This window comes from Diorhabda carinulata, chromosome 3, assembly GCF_026250575.1.
Source record: "Diorhabda carinulata isolate Delta chromosome 3, icDioCari1.1, whole genome shotgun sequence".
NCBI lineage: Eukaryota > Metazoa > Arthropoda > Insecta > Coleoptera > Chrysomelidae > Diorhabda > Diorhabda carinulata.
Genome location: NC_079462.1, coordinates 4,881,642 through 4,887,641, shown reverse-complemented (window position 1 = coordinate 4,887,641; position 6,000 = coordinate 4,881,642).

The window sequence follows — 6,000 nt, the reverse complement described above, 5'->3', positions numbered from 1 at the left end:
ACTGAAGTGAGTATGCTAAACTTCATTATTTATCTACCATATTGTTATATGAAGGAATAAAAAGCATAAAAAGTCAAAAAACAAGTATAAAGTCGAACAGTGGAAATTGGGAACAAAAAAAACATCGTATATACCTTACGCAGATGACATGGTAATAATGACAAAAATTGAGAAAATATTGAGCTTTGAAAAATATACAATGACGGTCTACAGGTAATAAATATTGAATAAATGAACACATGATGATGATAGTAGTCCGAAAGGAAAATCCATCCATAGACAATCACACAAAAACAAATGAGCCAAAGACAAAGTACAGAAAGGAAACTTCTAAGAAAAATGAAATCAATATGACAAAATAAGAAATAACATTTCTAGAGAAAATTTGAACTTCAAATTAATTCAAAACCAAATGGAAGGACAATTGAAATGGTTTGGCTAAGTCATGAGAATGAGAGGAGAACGATTCATACGGAAGATATATAAAGCAAAAGCAAAAAAAGAATAAAAGTGATGGTTCGTGTTAAGAAATTTTAGATATTTCACAATGTTAACAAAAAAGCTTATTTGTAGAAGGTCTTTGTCAAATTTCTATCACTTTTATCGATTTCCAAGCTGAAATGATTGATTGTTGGAACACATCTCGCATGGTTTGAGTCTATATTACCAACTGAAGTTTTCCTGCAAGCCAATTGAATATGGAGTATCTAAAGATCTAGTACTAGGCCCTATGTTGTTTCTTATGTTCATTTAAACATCAGTAGTAAAATAAATGTCTCTTTGCGGACTATACCAATTTCTTTTGGAGCAACTCTAATGTCATGGCACTTCACTTAAATCATGATGCGATTCTAATCTTCTATATCGTAACGTTTCTAGCTAAATACACTGTTTACACCACCACTACACCACTACACTGTCTGACGAGCGTTTCGATAACCAAGTTCTCGTCTTCAGAGACTGAAGGTAAACAGTCTGAAGACGTGGTGTAGTGGTGGTGTAAGCACTGTGTTCAGTTTGAATATCACCAACGATTCCAAAAATTCCAAATCAGGACTTGTGGGTTTGTTTATAGTTGTTTACAAACTCTAGTCCACAAATTGTAAGCGGTTTTTTATCAATAAACTATTTTTCTTCTTCTCCTTCTTATATTATACGAGGTCTGGCTATTAAATAACGAGACTGGTTACGAAAAAAGGATTTATTTTAAAAGTTATTCCACATTTGAATGCTGAATATACTTTCCTCCTCTCACCACACACCTTTCCATATGTTTTTTCAACTAATCGAAGCATTACTGGAAGTCTTCTTTGGAGAGGGCTTTTAGGAGCTCTGGCGTTTTTCGCTTTATCGCTTCATCGACTCAAATCGGATCCCTTTCAAAACAAATCTTTTTCTAAACTTTCCAACCTTTCAAGAATATCCGAGCAGACCCGTTGTGGCAAGAGCTTTTGGTCAAGAGTCAGAATTTTTGGGCACCAACTTGGCACAGACTTTTTTCATGTGTAATTCCTCGTGTAAACCGTTTTTTTATCGGCGTTTACAGCCTGGGCAATCATCCGGATGCTCATTCGACGATCTGCACGCACAAATTGGTTGATTTTGGTAACTGTTTCCGGAGTTGAAACAGTCACAGGGTGACCTGGGCGCTGGTCATCTTCAGTGCTCTCTCGGCCCCCGCTAAAGCGCTTACACCACTCAAAAACACGAAAACGAGATAGAGAGATAGAGATTTTTCGTCACATGGTTTTCGGGACGAGAAACAAACACATTCGTTTCAAACCTCTACTGCACAAATACTATAATAGTGTCGGAAACGTGTTTTGGGACGTGCATAGATAAAATATCTAAATACCCAACGCACCACTCGTTTTTTACCCAATGCGTCTAGGGCGCCCTCTAGGCGAGCAGTCTCGTTATTTATTAGCCAGACCTCGAATAATTAATTTTTCGAGAGCTTTGTAGAGCTTATGCACTAGCCGCCTCTGTGCAATTCGAATGCGCCGTCTTTCATAAATTCTGTTTCAAAATGATTTTTTACTAGTTAGGTGCAATTCACCCGCAACTAAAAATACTTATAAACAGACGGACGGAGAGAAGCTATTTTATTCCCCGATGATATTGTAAGGAATATTATTTATGAGCAATAAAAATGCATTGTTCTAAATTTAATCTTTTGATAAAACCGGCCCTGTAATTGGGTTTGATGAAACCGGCTCGATCCGAAAGGACCGAATAGGTGCTGCAAGATGGAGAACGCTAACACCTGTGCAGACCCCTGGGGGCTTCGACGTGCCGGCATGTTAAGAACACTTTAACTCACAGCGCATCATCTCTATATATCGGATCGCCCGGTATGATAGGCGGTGAATATAAAAGATATACAGGAAGGCTACTGCTTGTTTATGAAAATAATTTTTTTTTAAATGCAAACATTTTTTTACTATTATGTGTCCCATTGATAAATTTATATAATGTCACTCGTATAGATTAGAAACCTTTTTTTTAATATCAAATTTTAAATGCATGAGTTACCCTTTCTTATTAAATGGTACGCATAGGAAATGATTCAGTATTTTTGAAAGTGTTAGTTGCCTCCAAAACGATCGTTTACACAGGCCTAGACAAAAAGTTTTGTTTGTGCATCTCTTTTTGTATCTATAATAGCTGCTTTCCATTTACATTAAATTGAACTGAGACACTCACTTATGTAACTTATACTCAGATAATGACGTCACTACTCAGTGAATAATAGGAAAGCGTAATGTGAGTTAATATTCGCAATAACAACATAGTAGAATGCACGACATAACTAAAATAATATTGTTTATAAGATTATTCTACTTCAATGACTGCTTACAATGATTGTATTGTATTGTATACCTATTTGCTTATGTGATGTCCTTAACCTCACTTTCAATCTCAGCTCACAAAACTCACTAAAGGACATGGTCTCAAGATTGTGTAGATTGCGGGTAAAAATTCAATTAGGGCTGAATTTTGAGACCGAAAATACACGGGAATTAAACTGAGTTATGACGAAAACAACTGATTTACATCAAAATGGCGGCGGTGGGATAAATAATCGATTTTCTCGTATGTACACGTGTTAGCTTTCTTTGTTTTGTATTATTTTTTTATTTTATGGTCTTGAAAGACCTCAATAGATACTTTTTAGATCTATTTCGTTGAAATTAATATAACAGAAGCCGAATATATTTGCACTTTATTGGTTCCGAGCACTATACAAAATTTAGAGCACTACTGTGTCTATTTTGTGCCTAAATTACGGTTGGTGCTCACTGTGGCCAGTAGTGTAGCCAGAAATTGACTTTGGGGGATGGCAACACTGCGAGCTTCTGAAATATTTACGTAACTAGGAGGATCCGAGGCCTTCGTTCAAAACTTTTGAAAAATTTCCTTGAAAAACTTTCCGATCTCTGTACACAGAGCAGTTTCTGGTTTTGATAAAATCAACGAACCCCCAAAAACATTAACACGTTTTAAGGGTTATTTCCTACTCCTTTTTGCATTGTTTTATCTTCCGCCCAAGATTGTGATTATATGAAACGTTCATTTAATTTTATAAAATACTTCATTGTTCAGGGAGGGCCAGCACTTTGGGCTCCCCTTATGACTAGGCCACTGACTGTGGTGACAAACTTAATATAAGTTTTTTTTAACATGAGTGAGTACTTTTTATGGTTGCAAAGTGATATCTCAGATGATAGGTATAAGGACGAACTAAAAGCTTTAGGAGGAGTTAGTCCTTTTATCAATTAGTTGTTCTCAATATGAACGCATACATAATACTATCAACTAGTTTGCTATGTTCTGAAATTCAATTTTTGTTACCGCTAAGTTATATAGTCTTGTGAATAATAATAAATAGTGAATAATAAATCGATTATAGAATATAACATAAAGTAAAGTTACTTCCATTAGTATTAGTAATCCCCGAAGTCATCACCTACTTTTTTTCAATGAGATTAATATTTGTGTGCTCATTTCTCTAACAGTATCAACAAAGCTACGTTCAAGTCAGAATTTTTGGAACCGTTCGTTATATTGATTCTGAACACACTGTTTACACTACCACTACACCAACACTCACAGTTACACTGTCTGACACGCGTTTCGATAACCAAGTTATCGTTTTTAAAGACTAAATGTTAAATAAAACTTATTAACTTGATCTACCAATTTTATACTAAATTTTCCTACCAATAAACTTTTCCCACAAAAAAATAATTTCAGTGGGAAAACTTCTTCGGCAGGAATCTTTTTATTTATTTTTAACTACTAAACTATTGGGTAGACTGTAAGAATAATACCCATTGTCCATATTTAAACTATTCTTATATTTAACGATGTAATGCATCCAACAATTTATTATTGGTAACATTTTTTAACAAATTTACATTATTTATATTACATTATACTCAATTTTTCGGTCCGTTCATATTTTAAATGTGCTCTTTAAACGTACATTAATGCATCTCTTAGTTTGTCCGACATACTTCCGCTGAAATTATTTTTCGCGGGAGAAGGTTCATTTTGTATAAAATAGGTAAGTCAAGGTTTTAGTTTATTTAATTGTGTTTGTTAGTGTAATGGTAGAGTAAACAGTGTGTTAAGTATACCACGTTTCATTGAGGAAGTTTCACACTTCTTAAATATTAACTTTTAAGGAAAGACTTTCTGAATAAAACTAAAAATACTGAAATCTAAAAACCAATAAAGAAATACTGCAAACAAAAGTTTACGACAAAAGTATTTGTTTACCCCACGGTGGCCATACTAATACCCTGTCCAAATATTTGAAAACTTTATGTTTACCACCCTGTACATTAGGTAATTTGGTTTTAAGAGATGGTGAGTATGGCAAGATATATTTATAACCATATGTCACAATTGGGACCTCTATTTAAAATTCTTATGGTTAATTAAAAATATTTTTGGTGAGTACTTTGAAAACTTACCGTGAAATTGAAAAGCCTCGAGCATTTTAAATAATTTTTATAATGATTGTTAGAATACTTTGTTGTCAAGACAAATTTGTAATCATTTGTTATACGAAAATGGTATTGTATGTAACGAGCATTCCATTAAAAAATATTATTGGTATGAAACATTTGATTAGGAGATAAATTGTTTATGTATATTGTTCATTAATGGAAAATAAACAAAAATACGAGTATATATGTACTAATAAATTCACATAACAAGTATGGTCTATTTTTAATACCATTGATGGCAAAAGCCTTCTTATGGTGTGATAATTTTTATAAAAACAAAAATAATGAAAAAAACACGATCAAATATAGCCACACACCTGTTAATATGGCCACATTTTCCGTTCCTTAGACAAGAAAATAAGTCTTTCCATGTATCTTTAACATTCCAAATGCAAACATTTTTAATACGAGTGTTGCTTGAAAAGATTCCGTAATCCACTAGAAAATGTCTCACTGGAATTTCAGCCATTTCAGATGTAAGTATAGGCTCTGTTTAATAATACAATTCAACATACACAAAATTTATTTTGTCATTTTTCCATTCACTATGATTTGAAATTTGAAAGCTAGCCAAAACTAAGGAATTCAAGTTATCAATTTGAAACTCCTCACTCGGTGTTTGGATCGCTGATTACGAATTAGATGTCAAATTTATAGAAAAACAGCCCCTACTCTACAATCACCCTCTTGCATTTCAACCCACACTTTATAAGTTCACTTCCAAGGTTTATTCGCAATCACGAACAATTTGGTTTTCTTCTCTGAAGAAGTTATGGAAAAATTTTTATTGAAACTAAAACATGTTAGAAGTCGGAACAGTTGAGAAACTTTTCTGAGCAGTTGTGGGTATCGTATGGATCAGCTATTAGTACGCAAGTGTCAGAGAGAAGTTTGACGTCAAAAAAGTAAAACAGAATTATGCAATAAATTAAAAGAAAAAATATGTCCACCGGAATTGTGAAAATCGAAAAATTGGAGTATC